Below are 17,094 nucleotides of genomic sequence, written 5' to 3'. Positions count from 1 at the left end.
TATAATTATTATAATTCCCTTGACCTTGTCCTTGTCCTTGTCCTTGCCTAGGTGGAGCTTGGTTATAATTGTTTGCTTGCCTAACGTTTTGATTATTGTACCACGGAGGTGTTACTTGTTGATTATTTCTCCAAGTGAAGTTGGGATGTTGTCTCTCGGGCGTTAGGAATAGGATAGTTATTAATAGAGTAAACATTATCTTGTTCGGTGGTTGTTGTTCATAAGCTAGAGGACAATAATCGCCGTGGTGCTTTTGGACTCAAACAGAAATTACATGGGTTGGAGTTTACATTCATGTGGGGATAGGCTTTTGTTGAGCGAAATAACCTCTACTTTTTAGTTAGAGATTCGAGTAAATTTTTAAGTTCGGATCGGTTTTCTTCTCAAACATACCGCGTGACCTTGATCGTTGAAGAAGAACTAGGCTGGCGGGGATATCATCACTACCCCCAACTATTATTACGTCTAGTTTGGTCTTCTAAAAATTTGTAAGCCTCAGGGGGCTCCTTTACTTAGGAAACTACCCCCATTCATTATGTCAAGGACTTCTTTATGGTGGTGTAGAAGACCTTTGAAAAAGGCACGAACTAACGTGTCTTTAGCTAAGTTATGATGTGGACACTCTATAAGGAGATCGGTGAAACGATTCCATGCCTCAGAAAATGATTCATGAGGATTCTGTCGGAAAAAATGAATCTTGGAAAGCATCTCATCCGTCTTTAGGGGTGGGTAAAATGTTCCATAAACGGTGAACAAGTTTAGCCCACGAGTCCACAGAATTAGGCGCTTGGGCAGTTAACCAAGACGCCGCCTTAACGGCTAATGTGAAAGGGAATACCCTCAGTTTAATTTGTTCCGCACCTACCGTAGGATGATGGAATGTTGTAAGGACTTGTTCAATCCTACGCATGTGCTGATAAGGTTTTTCATGGTCTAACCCATGAAAAACGGGTAACAAATTAAATATGTTTGGGGATTCGAAAATCCCTAATCGGGTCCGCTAGAACGATGCAAGATTTAGGGCTATCATTTCAAGGCTTTGTAAAAGTCGGAGAGAGGAGTCTCTCTTCCTTCACCATTATGTCGGGGTATGGTGTGTGTGATAGTAGCTAGAGGTGTCGTGGGTGGTGTACTAGATAGACTTGTTTGTTGCCGTGTAATTACGTTTGTTGTTTTGTTCGACCGGACCTTAATCTCATGAAAGACTAAGTTGAGCTTAACTAAACATGCAACACTCCAAACAATTCGATATACTAGTAGAAAACCTCTAACCGGAAATGCGAGGTATGGAAGAAAGGAATACCGATAAGCGTCCTTGCTTCGGCTTATGAATAGCGTCTTGTGTACGCTGTTAAGTGTATATAAGAGATTAGAGAACGAAAAACTTGACAAGTCGAAGTTCGAATCAAACCTGTGGAAACCGAAATTTCAGCTAAAGAGGCGCTGGCGCTGCAAGTCGATGCCTTGTCGATGTAAAGTCGAAGTTCGGTGTTTGGCTGGTCGCGCTTGGTATGAAGCGTAGCTTCGGTAGGTAGATGAAATTCCAGTAACTTAGCTGGTCGCTCTCCTTAGAGCGGGGCTCCGTATTTTTTCGCGGAATTTGTCAAAGCTGAAATGGGCAACCACGGTATGAAACAAACAAGGGTGGGTGGGTTTAATGGGACTTAAAATGACTAATTCTACTATGAAAACAATGCTAAAGTGCAACTAAGATGGCAGCGGCGCCATTTGATAAATGTAAAATGAATAGTTTACCTACGAAATGAACGATGATTTCAAAACGTAAGTAAACTAAAACTGATCTTTTAATCTCAATTATCAAAGCTTCTACTCGATGCGAATTGCACTAAGTGGAGTAGGAAGTTCGTTCCACTCCTAGTTCTCTAGCATGGATTGTTTTCTAAGTCTAAGAAATCAGTCTTAAGTCTAATGAGAGCTTTACGAAATGTTATTCTAACAAGACGCATTAATTTAATTAACAAGATATAATAATATAATAAATAACAAGATAAAATATAAACCAAAGTTAATCTACGAAAGCTACGGAATTACGATTGTTTCAATCTAGATAAAGAAATATAGGGGAATTAAATCCACCTCGATTCCAACTTAATAACCTAGTATATATTGTCGTATCTCGATTCTTACGTTTTCACGACAAGAATTTCGAGTCTAATCCCTAGTGTTCATGGCATTTCTACCAAGTACTAACTAGCATGTGAGGTCGCCCACCCATTCTCATGGCGAACACGACCTTCTAGAGTGGAATAGATTCTACAACCAATTCTATACTAACCACTAAGTTTTCATCAAGGCTTCATCAACCCCTCTAATGGAGGTTTTAGCCTTGAGTCATCAAACTAACATTTCCCATTGAATCTAAACTAAACATAATGTAAGAAATTGAGATTTACTTAATTAAACAATAATGAATCTAATTTAATGGCTGGAATGAAATAAGAACAAGATTTGAAATTAGATCTAGAATGGAAATGACCAAATTCGAAATTGACAAACTAACTATTTTATTTATCTAATCAATCAAGAACAATGATTCAAAGATTTAATCTAAAACAGGAATTGAAATGGAACTAAAACTTAATTAATTAATAAAACTAGATCTAGAATTCTATATATTAATTTAGGTCTAACTAGCTACCATTAACAAAGAGCTAAGCTTTTGTTTTTATACATCCAGATCCAAAAATCGTGCATGGGCTTGGAGCCATGTTTTGGGCCAGAGAATCAGGCCCAAAACCCAATTATTTTAGTCCAAAAAGGCCTCTTCAGCTGTAGTTGCCTTCCACAGACTTTTCGTCCACTTCTACTCCTCTGATTGGGTCAAGGCTTGGTCCATTGGAAAACTCTTTCCGAGCCGGTCGTTTTGACATAAGGTAGGCCCAATTCCAAGGTCTGAGTCCAAAGATATGGTCTTCGGAAGTTCTCGTCTTTGTTTTTTGTTTCAAGTCACTGCGTGGACCTTGACTTTTCATCTTTTGACCAGGCTTTACAAAGGCTTTGTCTTCTTGAATCTTGGCCTTTAATCACCGAACTCCTTAGTAACCAACCATTGCTCCTTTATCTCATCAAAGTGGCACATTCCTGCACATAATTGACTTTGAAGCCTGAAATACATAAAAACACGTAATCAGTATTAACTCTTACTTATTACTCACATAATTGGTCTAAAAGTATGACTGCTAAAGGGTTAAAACTACAGTTTTGGGCTCTTATCATTTACCTTAGATGGTGATTCATTGAATAGCTGCCCAAGCTCACATAAAAGGAAAGAAGATATTAATAGCATAAACATAGGAACAACCTTAAGTAGAGTTAATTGTTAACGATGTTTCGTCCAAGAGGGCATCGGCACTCGCTCGATTGCCTAATTGTAGTCTACTTGTAAGAACAACCATGAAGCAGAAGGTCATAGGTCAAAAGTATCGGTGGATTTTAATCTCTTGAATTCCCTCTCCTATAAATTCTAAATAGTTTAGTTAGTTTAGTTTAGTTTAGCATTAAAATCTAGAATATCTATAATAAGAGGGCATCGGCACTCGCTCGATTGCCTAATTGTAGTCTACTTGTAAGAACAACCATGAAGCAGAAGGTCATAGGTCAAAAGTATCGGTGGATTTTAATCTCTTGAATTCCCTCTCCTATAAATTCTAAATAGTTTAGTTAGTTTAGTTTAGTTTAGCATTAAAATCTAGAATATCTATAATAATAGTTTTAATCCCTCAAACCACCTTTCTAGTCCTCCTGTCCTTCATAAAAATATACACTTAAAAGTGGAACGATATCCTACTCATCCTTTACTCATTGAGGGATAATTAGGTTTTGATACGCTTCTATTTTCTTCAACGACCATCATTCATATACCATCTCACACACAAAAGGAGCGCGTGTCAAATGGCGCCGCTGCCGTTTTAAGTTGTTTATGTTTAACGTTTTCTTTCAAGATTAGAACTTCGGATCTTGAGGTAATTTTAGCCACATCATCCATCCTTTTGAGAAAGAGAGAAGCTTGAAGGATATCTCGAAGACAAGATCTACCATCGAGGTTAGTCGAATCTTCATTCTTTTTTATTTCATTCTTAGTATAGTTGTATCGTAGTTTAGTTTTATTGCTTTCTTAATATAGTTGCATCGTAGTTTAGTTTTATTGCTTTTCTAGTATAATTACATTTAGGACCTTTTCAACAATTGAAGTTGTAAGCCAACACAGCAAAACATCAAACTCTAGTGTTTCTTATCTGAATCTTGACAAATAGACTATCGTCTGTGGGTCGTGGTATTTAAGCAAGGGTTAACTCCCCCCCACTAGATGAGCCAATTAGGATTCCCCCCCCCCCCCCCTAGATGGGAAATTAGGGTCTCCCCCCTAAACACACGGTCAACTTGGTTTGATTGTTAACTTTCAAGTCAAACAATTGAAAATTACACAAATGCCCTCATTGTTTTCAAAAAGAAAATATTCAATTTTAATTAGGTGGGGGCATTTATGTCATTTTCAGTTGTTTGACTTGAAAGTTGGTTTGACCATGTGTTTAGGGGGGGGGGGACCCTAATTTCCCATCTGGGGGAGGAGGTCACCCTTTAAGCAATCCAAGTGATTCACCATAACCCTAGAAGAGACATCTTTAGATAACGGGCGAGATACTAGCTGCAAAGGCCAACCCAGTTGAAGGAAAGTAGTTTTATATTTTAGTATAATTTAGAATAGTGTTGCATATTATTCAAGCATTGTAGGATAGTTTTTCGTCATTTTTCGCATAGCATCTTCTAGTGTATGCCCTGTCGTCCATTTCATCGTCCGGTAAGAACACAACAGTGGACAAGGTTTAATAACCGACTCACAAGAATACTAGATGAGATTGATACAATGGCTGCACGCAATGATGGAGGTGTTATGGACACCAATAATCCTGAAGCTATCCCACCCATGGAAACACAACAGAGGAAGAAGCTGAGCGATTTCTATTCACCAATCATTGGAGACCCACCCAGCAATATTGTTTTTCCAGAGACAGAATCTAACCAGTTTAAACTTAGAGCATCAGTAATCTCTATGCTTCCAAAGTTCAATGGTTCAGACAATGTTCAGCCATATGTTCACATGAACAAATTTCTATCAGTCCTCAGAACTTTCAAGAACCAGAATATCAAAGATGAGAGTATCAAGTTGATTCTTTTTCCGCTCTCACTCGAAGGTAAATCCTCCGAATGGTTAACTGCACAGCCGATCAATTCAATAGACAACTGGGAGAAGTTGAGAATGAAGTTTATGAACAAGTTCTACCCACCCCAGAAGACTGATGCCATGCAGCAAGCTATCAACAATTTCAAAGGAAAAGCGACTAAAGAATATCATTATAGTTGGGAGCGATTTAACAATCTGCTAGTCTCGTGTCCATATCATGGATATGACAAGAGCACACTGGCTCATTTTTTCTATCGAGGACTCTCGATGATGAACAAGCAAATGATACAGTCAATGCACAAAGGCAAGTTTACATCAATGGATGGAGAGGAAGCTTACAACTTTCTCGAGAATTTAGCTGAAGAAACACAACAATGGACTACTACTAGCAACTAGGATGTTGCTAGCATGGAGGGGGAGCCAAAGTAATTTGGTTACCAAGCACATGAACAATCAGATCAAGAACTGAAGTCTACATTGGCGGCCGCTGGCCACCAAAGATTGAAACTCGAGTAAGAAATTCAACCAGTTCTCCATGAATCCCTCCAAGATCAACAAGTCTCAAGCTAAATCTCTCCCATTCATGCAAGCTAGCCAATACTGCGAAGTCTGTTCGGACACTTCTCATGCAACTCTAGAATGTCCTGGTTACTATCAACATGCATCAGTTGGAGAGTACAATATAAACTCATTTCAGATGCCCAACTAAGGTGGTAATAACTTTCAAGGCAATTATTGGAGATAGAGGACTGGACCCCCAGGTTCTCAAGATCAAAGTTATATTCCACAGACAAGTCAAGTTTCACAGTTGGTTTCTCAACAACAATTATAATCTTAGCAGAATTCTAATACAAGTGGAGAGTTAATGCCTGATCCTATGAGAAATTATGCCTCACCTGCCAACCTGGAGAATGCTATTACTTTGCTATCACAGAAAAATCAAAAGTTTGAAAGTGTTCTAGAGCTTATTGCACAGTCTCAGCTTAATCTCCAGCAATCTCAGGCAAGTCAATGTTCTAGAATGGAGTCTCTAGAGGTTAAGGTCGACCAACTCACTACTGCTTTGTCTGTAAAGACATAAGACATTCAACTTAGCTTATTGGAACCAATATCGAAGAGTGAAGATGTATGCCACATTGGGACAACTGCTAGTACTGATCACCTCCATGATCATGTCATTTCGATTACTACTCGGATCGGTCGAGGATTGAAGATAGACAACAAGGTTGACTTATCTTCTCATTATGACATTGCTACAGAGCAATCAGTCAAGATTTCAAATGAAGTTCAAAAGGAAGTGGGAGAAATCCTTTCAACTCCCATTTGTCAAGATAACCAAGACAAGATATGCAAGAATACCAAAGAGAAAGAAGAGGACATTACGCTGATGTGTATGTACCAAAGGCACCTTTTCCTATGTTTTTGCTCAAAGCAAAAAGGACAAGCAATTTTAGAGATGAAGGAGGCATTTGAGAAAGATAACATCAATATCCCCTTTTCAAAGCGATCAAGCAGTTGCCATCATATGCCAAATTCTTGAAGGATGCATGCAACATAAAGAGAAGTACTCATGTTCCAAAGCGAGCAGTTTTTAGCTGGACAAATAACATCTATTATCCATCAGCAAGCTCCAGTCAAGCTCAAAGATCCAGGAAGTCCTACAAAATCATGCAAGATAGGAGAAAAATTCACGGGTAATGCTCTTTTAGACCTTGGTGCTAGTATTAATCTCTTGCCATATCATTTGTACCAAGCGTTGGGCCTGGAGAACCTAAAGCCTATAAAAGTCAAATTCAAGTTAGCTGACCGTTCTACCAAGATTTCCAGAGGCATAGTTGAGGATGTTCTTGTTCAAGTAGCTGATTTCTACTATCCAGTGAATTTCATTGTGATAGACACCCAGGAGGCCTTTGATAAAATTCCAATTATTCTAGGCCGACCTTTCCTCGCTACCACAAAAGCTTTGATAAATTGTCACAATGGTGAAATGAAAATCAACTTTGGTAAGATGTCCATGGACATAAATATCTTTCACTTGTTGCATAAGGATTGTGATGACACCGAAAGTGGAGAGGTGTACTTCCTTGATAGCATGATACAAGAATCCTTCCAATTCGAAGATACAATTGAGAATGCTCAATCTACAGAAAACTGTGATGAACCTGAGAACCCCACCACAGAGGCGTTGCTAGCCATGTTCTTGGAATCTCTGCAGAAAATTTAGGATTTAAGTGAGCAGAATGGAAAATTTACAGAGAGAGTATCATATCTTGAGAAGATGAACTCTACATTTCAGGATGAACAACAGACTTCTGCCCAGAAAAATCAGTTTCTAGAGAATTAGCTTAAAGAAGTTTTGGAAAAACAGCAGAATCTAGAAACTGAAATGAGTCTTCTGAAGCAGAAAGTGGACCATATTGATAAGAAGCATTGCACTGTTGAAGCTTCTTGTACACCATCATTGTCTGAACGAGAGAAGTATGTGAACGGTCTCGCCCACCTTGGTAATCGAATCGGACATCCATTATCATTACTGTAGTGGTAAAGGGCATATCAGATACTATTGTCCTATTAGAAAGAAAGATTTTCGTCAATCTTCTACATAGAGGAACCACAAGGCCTATCACACAATCATCAGACCTGAAATAGTTCAAGGTAGAGAAGCAACTTCACCAGCAATCTTTCCAGCATATCAAGGAGTATTTTTGACAACCCACAAGGTGAGACCTCCTCGTCCTCCAAACATTCGTCAGATTTGGGTAAGAAAATTTGATCTCCTCACTCCAAATTGATAATGCATGATATATAGTCTTAGGGATCTTACTTAAAAAAACAAAAAAAAAAAAAAAAAAAAAAAAATCTTGGTAAAAGGAAATATTCTTATTTTTGGGATTAATTTTGATATTCGACATCAATGGTAATATCTTCCCTTTTTCTCATTCATTTCATTTACTTAATTTCTATACATTGAGGACAATGCATATGTTAAGTTATGGGAGGGTGTACTTGAGAAATGAATTTCGAAAATTAGTTTTCAAAAATAAAAATATTTTTGTTTTTTCTATATCAGTAGCTTCAGAAAAATGAATTTTAATGATGAGTCTGGGATATATATTCTATACTACTTAGTGTTGAGTTTAATGAATAATTGATATTGTTGATTTCATTATACCGCTTAGACTATTTATTATGCTCAGACATAGTTCTTGTTGATAGAATTCTTTATCAAGGCACCACCATAGTACTTGGTTAGTTTTGTGTACTTTTGCTAGAAGAGAGATTTAAAACCCTAGTAAACTGGAAGTAGAATTTTTAGACTTAGCTCGTGAGACTTGAGCTTTATACCCATTCTTTGGAGAGTCTTACGAAAAATCCGAGTCTTAGTGACTCAACATCTTTCAGTTCTTTATGTCGTTGTAATATAGTCTCATTATTCATTGATTTGGTTAATCACGAAGTGACATCAACTGGGGAGATAGCCATTAGGTCTTATAGTTTATTCGAAATAGAGTATCATACTAATAAGTCAAGTAGTGAACCCATTCAGCCTTTATCCCACCTAGTAGGACCATCATGTTAAACCTTTTTTAGCCTTACATCAAGCCATTTCTTCCAAAACCCTTTATCCTTTACCCAACTCCAGACAAGGAGTATAGCCAAAAACCTTTATCAGCCATACCCATATGTTTTTAGTATACGAGGGGCACAAGGAGGAAGAAAGTGCACAAAAGGAAGATTACAAGGAAATATCAGAGAGATACAATGAAGACCATCATTTTGTTCAAAGTGAAAGAAGCTAGTGGAAAACAAGCATATCCAGTACTAATCAAGGATATACCACTGAGCTTTTAAAAAAAAAAAAAAAATGTTGAACAGAATCGATGGAAAAGCTAAGACAAAGGAAGAATTTTCTTTGCAATACAGAATTTGAAGAAATCTTCCAAAGAATGAAGCAAAACCCTTAGTGTTTCAGAAACAACCTTTGAATCCTTTTTACCTTTCCTTCATAAACCAACACCCAAGCCAAGTTACAACCCATGACTTATCACTACAGTATGGTACGAAGTCTAGAATAGGTGAGAGGATACTAAAGTGAAGGACCCGACACTTTATATGTGATTGACATTCTTTCCATGAGACTACTGTCATCTAGAAGTCTGTTTTTCAAGGTAGTATGTGGGATGTTCGTATTCATTATTCTTTTCCCCACATACATGAGGTAAAATAGTATACCATCTTCTGAGAGATTCTTTTATGAGAGTATGACCAGTGAGGATTGAAAGTCTAGATTATCTGTCTAAAGGTAAACTAGGGAATCCGTTTCTTGGATAGGAGAGTATAGGAGATTGGCTAAGTACACACATAAGCCTTGATTGAGAATTTTGTCAATTTTTACTATCTCCCATCATAATCTATGAGTCTTTGCAGCAATGTAGTTGGTAATAGAAACCCATCTATTGGAGTAAGCACTAAGTTGGTAAGGAAATTTCTCTCTCTAAAAAATTCCATCATTATTGAACATGATATTGATTGATTTTGTGAGTATATCACCTTAAAACCCTCACGAGACTATAACTCATCTTTTTTGGGGAACTTAAAGGTTCAAAGCCTTGTTGCATATGGTAAATACAATCGCGATGCCTACGAAAGTGAGTTAGGATTTTATTTTTGTTATTAGGATGTGATTTTGATCACTTATCTATTTTTTTTTATCTTATTTGCTAAGAGACAAGCAAAAGGCTAGTTGGGAGTTGTGATAAGTGCTCAAAAAGTGCAATTTAACCCTCGATTATGCCTCTTGTTTAGTCATCTTAGTGGACTAATAGTATTTGTAAGTTATTTTTTATGATTCTACAGGTGAAAAAGAGAGTTTTGCGGAATATTAGAGAAAAATAGGTAAAACGAAGCAATTCAGAGCATTAAGGATCACATGGGATGCCCGTGGGCAATCATGGAGAAGGCCAAGGAATTGAAGCTATTAAATATGCGACTTAAACCTATTTTAAAGCCTATTTGGAAGCCCAAGGCCAAAGTATTCGTTGCTTGAACCAAAGCCCGCAAAAGTGGATAAAAGGATAGAGCAAAAGAGGGAAAATAGACTTTCGCGTCTGGGACGCATGGATCGTGCGTCTAGACGCATTACTAGCGTCTGAGATGCAATGATCGTGCATGCAGATGCATGAAACGACACTGTAGCCACTTTCTTCTCAGTTTTGGAGACGAAGTTGGACTCTAAAAGAAGTTGATTTGTAGTAGGAAACAAATGGCGGTTTGGAATGCTTCTAGATCTCATTGTAACCCCTATAAATAAAGGACCTAAGTGCCTCATGTAATTGGCCAATTCACTTATACTCTTGCCTCCAAAACTTGAGGCAGAGAGAGATTAATAATAAAGATTCGGTTTTAACTAGCCAAGTCTTAATAATTTAGTCTTTCTAGTCTTATGTTCTTTGACTCTTCTTCTTCTCGTTCTTCATGTTCTTCATGGAAGGCTAATTTTCTCCTTCAAGGGAGGAGATGAAGTCGGTGTTTAGGGTTCGTTGATTCTTCTGGTCATGATATTCTTTAATCAGGTTAGTTACTTATGGTTTTAGTTATTAGTTTCATTGCCCATACCAGGGGATGGAAGTATAGATTAAGGTTTTTATTTATTACAATCGAATATCATGCTAGTTTAGGGTTTTATTTATTGCAATTGAATATTTGCTAGTGACATTCTTTTATTTATTGTAATTGAATATAATGCTAGAATAGGGTCTTATTTATTATAATTGAATATTATACTATTATTCTCTACTTTTCTTCTAGTTGTGTAGTGTTTTAGAGTAAGAAAAGTATTCTTTGTATTTGCCTTAGATGGTGATTCATTGAATAGCTGCCCAAGCTTACATAAAAGGAAAGAAGATATTAATAGTATAAACATAGGAACAACCTTAAGTAAAGTTAATTGTTAATGATGTTTCGTCCAAGAGGGCATCGGCACTCGCTCGATTGCCTAATTGTAGTCTACTTGGAAGAACAACCATGAAGCAGAAGGTCATAGGTCAAAAGTATTGGTGGATTCTAATCTCTTGAATTCCTTCTCCTATAAATTCTAAATAGTTTAGTTAGTTTAGTTTAGTTTAGCATTAAAATCTAATATATCTATAATAATAGTTTTTAATCCCTCAAACCCCCTTTCTAGTCCTCATGTCCTTCATATATACATACACTTAAAAGTGGAACGATATCCTACTCATCCTTTACTCATTGAGGGATAATTAGGTTTTGATACACTTTTATTTTGTTCAACGACCATCATCCATATACCATCTCACACACAAAAGGAGCGCGTGTCACTGATCGATGGTGAAGTCATGAGAAGAGAGTGTGCTCTGTGTTGGCGGTGTTGGAGTTGCTGTAAAAAGTGAGAAGGTGGTGATGATAACGGTGTGTGGATGAAGAAGGTGATTTGGTGGTGGCTATATTTGAGAAGTTGTGTCGTGATATCTGGTGCTCTGTATCATAGTTATGTAAAAAAAAAAAAAAGGTTTCGCTGTGTCTTTGTATAGTGACGAAGTTCAATGTAGAGGTCATTGGTGTAAAAGGTCAGTGTAGAAGTTCTGTGTCTTTGTGGTGAGTGTACTAGTGCTAGCATCTGCCTGCAGCTGGTGGTGGGTGGGCTAAGCCAACAGGCATGAAGGGCGGATCGACAGATGGAGAAGAATATATACCTTGGCTCGGTGATTAGATAGCCCCTTCAATGGTATCCAGAGCGGGATCAGTCCATGTTGCTTCTCTCTTTAAGGCCCGCGGATGGAATGAATCAACTAACTGACTGCCTTTGTTAAGCCGAGATATTTAGATGAAGAGGAAAACGCAGCTTCCTTAATTCCTCTTTTGAGCAGGAGAGCTAATGGATAGACTCGATGGTATTGCTAAAGGAAAAGAATCGTCCTATACTGAGAAGAAGAGGTGGCGTAGCTTGCCCCTGGATCTGGCTCATTCACTACGAATCAACGAATAGCCCCATCATCTTCTTCATCTAAATCTGCCCAGTTTGCCTTTTGAAGAACTGAATAAGCCTCCTCTAAGACATTGAACCTAGATCCAGAAGGTGTTGGAGTAGTGAAGCCATTCTGTGGCTGTACAGCCTCAGAATTTGAACTTGTTGTGTCACCTTCAACTCCATTCCCCGCTGAGAGCAGAGTATTTGGAACCTCACTAGTAGAGCATTCTGATGTGCTGGGTTCCTTTATACTGCCTTCAGGTGGTAGTGGTGGCTTGTTAATGAGTGTTGTTTGCTTAGAAGCTGATGCAGAGATCCTCTTAACAACTGATGTTTGCTTCTTAGCAACAGCAAGTGGAGCTGAAGTAGTTTTCCTCTGGTTAGAAGCAGCTTGCCTCTAAGGTGCGGCTTGCTGAACTACTGCAGGCCTTGTGATTTAAGTTACTGGTGCTTGGACCACTTCTGGAGATTGGCTAGTAGCAACTGGCCTTGTACTCAACAGATTGTCTACATGTTCCGCTTTCGGGGCTACCTCGAAGGGAACCCCATACCTCTGATGAACTATTTCGAAAGGACTAGGCTTCAGTGCCAGTGAAAACACGTTCGCTGCTTTTCGGGTGCTGTGATGAGATCCGTCTTTCGGCAGTTTAGCTCTTAAGCAAAGTGCGGGAAGCAAGTCCAGTTCAAGGGGAAAGCGTCAAAAGCAAGGGTTGAAGAAGAAATCAGTCTTCTTTTCACTCCACTCGCACGCTCCTGTTAGTCACTTTTCAATAAACATGCCATTCATTTTTTTGCAGTCAGTCAGTTGACGGGCTTGGAAGGCGGATCGATCATGAAGTCAATCTTTATCATACTGTTTTTTCCTATCTAGCCCCTCGTGCCAAGCTGAAGATGAGTATTCTGCCTTATAAGAGCATCTAGGCAAGGAGGAAGCGAAAGTTGACTCAACCAATCGTTCTATAATCAAGGGACTGGTGGTGCAGCCTAATAGCCAATGATGTAAAAATGTAAAGAGCGTGCGCCGGTGTTTCATGACCAAATTATAAGCGCACGCCCTATGGATTATTGTAAATAACTGTAATAAAATAAGATAAGATAATAATAATAATAATAATAATAATAATAATAATAATAATAATAATAAATATTTTTTGTGTGTGCTTAGGATTTAATCCTTGAGGGCATTGGACAATGTCTAATGGACCAACGAAAAACAGACTTTAGACTTCGAACTTAATGCCTTTTCGCCTGGTCCTAATGCCTCCTCTCACGTTTGATTGTGCTGAAAGCATAAGGATTGTGGACCCCGATTTTCATCGTCCAAGCACCACACATTTATAAAAAAAATAATAATAAAATGATAATAATAATAATAATAATAATAATAATAATAAATTAGGATGTAGAATTATTAGGTTCTTATTTATTTTTTACTTATAATTTTGTTGTTTTTATTTTTACATATATTCGTGTAATTAAGCCATCGAAGGCACCAAATTGTACCTTATTAGCCTTGTGCCACCATTTCGGCCTGGTTTGTGGGCTTTTATATGTTTGTAAATAATTTTCTAAATTAGGTGAGTGGCATTGACCTCGATATGTCAACAGGTCAATGACCACTCAAGTTATCTTCAACCCCAAGTGCGTGTAAGCACAACTTGGGAAGGTACGTTATCTTTTATCTCTCCCTTGAATCTCCTATAAAAGGGTTATATGCAATATCCAAGCATGATTAGGCTACTTAAACAAAAATAATCTTAGCCTTTTGGAAATGATATGATAGTATGTTTAGAATCATAATTTAACGTTAATGCATGTTTAGAATGTAGGATTAGCAAGCATGATTAGAATTCAAATTTTATGAATGCTTAACAATTTTGCACACATGATCAACTTTAAACACATGCTTTTATATCGGGTATTTGAAACATACTTTTAGGGAAAAAAAAAGAAAAAAAAAAACTGTCATAAAACTGCCATAACAATAAATCAAAATGTAGACCAACCTAAGAGTAATGAACCTTTACCTTGCTTACAAGAGATAATTCAATCATTCTCGTCGTTGAGAACAATCTTTCAACTGAACATCTTCAAAATGCTAGTTGTCCTATTTTATATATATGAGCTTCATGAAGGACAATTTCTGATGCATTTTTCATTTTCTATCTCGACACGGATGTGTAAAAATACCAATTTTGTGGGGGTCTTGCTAAACCCCTAAATCTTTTGACTATTACCTAATAGTTGATCAAGAAACATGCCACCCTGGTTTCATCCTGTTTGGGGGTGTGCATAGTCTAGGGGAATCTGACGTAAAAAGACCCTAAGAACCTAGTCTCGGAAATCTGACTTAAAAAGACCCAACATAAAGTATTGAGTATCTGACTTTAAACGACTTATTTTTCGTTGCATTCAAGTAATGCCACAATAAGGTAACCATGCCCTTCTATTTGGAGAGATAGTTGTAAGTGTCGGTTGCTTCGTCCAAATAACTCGTGTATTCCAATTTAGTACCTGATGGGTGGTAAGGTAATGTTTATCAACGGCGCGAGTTTATTTGTTCAACATAGTAGCGAATAATATGTATTCGCTAAACCATTCCACCATCTGGGTGCTAATGCCAAGGGTTTTGACAAACTCTTATGTTTAATAAAAGTCTTAGGAATCTGACTATAAACGACCTAAATTATTATGTCTGGATATATATGTGTGTACTTTGGTTGTTTTCTTTGATTGGTTTGCTACTTTCAATTTTCTTGTTGCATGTTGTAATTTTTTTCAACCGAATTTTTGCTCACGTTTATCAGGTAGTTTCTTTCCCTATCTCTCTTGATACTTTGAGGACAAAGCATCCATCTGTTTGAGGGTGGGAGATAAACATTTTGTAAAAATTAGGCACTTTTGGGTTATCTATTTTTCTTTCTTTCTAAAAATAAAAAAATTACTTAGTCGTATTTAGTAATAAAGGTCTTGTTTCCTTTTATGTGATGAAAATTGTCTAGAAATCTCACATTAGCATTAGAATTAAGATTGGTTTTTAGAAACTTAAGATAATACATATGCAATAGTTTTTACATCTTTTCATGAGCATTCATGCACTGAGTGTCATTGACTGTACATAGCAGTAAGTTTCTGGGACCCACGGTTAGACTACTTAAATTACAAATCTTGCGAGAATCTAACCAAAAAGCCTCGATATGTGTGTTATGTGAGTAATGACACAGAGGAGTAGTTTTTCCGAATAGAGAAAATCATGCGTCTACTTTCTTGATCACTACCCGAATCCGAGGCGAGAATTTAGACCTTCTTTGGATCGACATAGCCAAAATTCATACCTGTTACAAATATTACCGCTAGTCGCCCCACTGACCATTTCATCACACCTTTCATTTTCACTAACAATTCCTTACCCATCTATTAACCCCAAATAAAATAAACCCACCTAAATAATGAGTATGAGAAATAGGATGAAAAGTGGAAAAATAAAGAGAAAGACTTGTCTCAAATAAAAATCAGTTACTTGCTTCAGAAAGAAAAAGAAAAGAAAATTAGAAATATGTTTCCAAAAAGTCAAAAGAAAAATCAAATTTGGACTCCCAAAAATCAAATCAAAATGAGTCCAAAAGCGTAAAAGAGCTAAGTATGGAAACTCATGTTAGAAGCAGAAAAGAACCAAAGAATTTCTCTAGTGTCAGTATCTTGAAGACCTTATTCTCTCATACTTATCATTTTTTATTTTCCATTCCATTTTCTTCTACACCATCACCTAAGCCCCATAACACCTAATAAAAGACCTCTAGCTCAATTAGGATAAGATGGTGTGATAATAAGTAGTAGATGTGATTGATTGACCTTGGCTCCTCTGATTGTCATTGAGATGCGAGGAAACGTGTGCCACTACACACTGGGGTTAGCGAAACCTGAGTAGAAAAAAAATTATGAGAGAATTTGTGTTTCGACACATACTTGTGAGAACCTATTTAGGAATGCTCTCCAAAGGATCCAGAAACATCTCTGTTTGTACATTTCATTGTAAAGTTCACTGTATGCATATTCATATATAGATGTTTTGATTATTGTACATTTATTAACATAGGTTTCAAAGGAATTAATCTTCGTTCCCATCTAGTGAGATGTATAGATATCTAATATCTAATTTAGGGAACAAGCCTTTGTTACTGAGTCATTGTAGTATAGGTGAAGTTTGTGGGTATCTTCTCTGGAAAACTCTCACGAGGCTAAAACTCGTCTACTAGGGAATGCCTAGTGGTTTAAGGTCTTGTTGCATACGATCAATGCAATCACACTCTATGACACGAGAATTAGCTTAGGACTACACATTTTTAGCCATTTATATGTTTTAGTGTCTCTTCTTTGCTTGAGGACAAGTAATGTGTTGTTTGGGGGTGGTTGATAAGTACTCAAAACTGCGTTTTAAACCCTGTAGAGACATTATATTTGGGTCAATTATGTGTTTAATAAATGGAAATTAATTGTATTTTCATGTTTTCACAGGTTTCGACAGTCAATGTTAAAATACACACAAAACCTGCGTTTTAGCACGAAATACAACCAAATAAAGCTTGGACTTGAAATCTTCAGTATTAGCTCAGTTAAAGCTCTAAACTACCAACAAAGCTCATGGACTCAAAGAACTATGAAACAAGTTGAAGAATCCAAACTTGAGTCCCTAAGCCAGCTAAAGGAGAGATTTTTGGGTCAAAAACTTGGTCAAACTGACCTAAATCAACCTGAAAAATAGGAGAAAACTTCAAATGGCGATATCTTCCGTCTCTTAACTCTGATTGAAGCATATAACCTGTCAAAACGATCAGCGTAGAAAACTATACGCAATGGTATATTGCTTCTACAAAATGGACGTACGGTTTGAAATCAGCGAAAA

The 17,094-nt window shown here is 37.3% G+C and overlaps 1 non-coding gene across 1 annotated transcript; it reads left to right on the top strand.

Moving 5' to 3' along the window:
• The first annotated feature begins 604 nt into the window (after positions 1-604).
• Positions 605-708, top strand: LOC147492997 (small nucleolar RNA R71). Its single transcript, XR_015200613.1, has one exon. It is a non-coding gene; the product is annotated as a small nucleolar RNA R71 (small nucleolar RNA).
• The last annotated feature ends 16,386 nt before the right edge of the window (positions 709-17,094 follow it).

This window comes from Coptis chinensis, chromosome 6, assembly GCF_015680905.1.
Source record: "Coptis chinensis isolate HL-2020 chromosome 6, ASM1568090v1, whole genome shotgun sequence".
NCBI lineage: Eukaryota > Viridiplantae > Streptophyta > Magnoliopsida > Ranunculales > Ranunculaceae > Coptis > Coptis chinensis.
The sequence above is the reverse complement of the archived record's forward strand: the minus strand, read 5'-3'. Positions and strand labels throughout refer to the sequence as shown.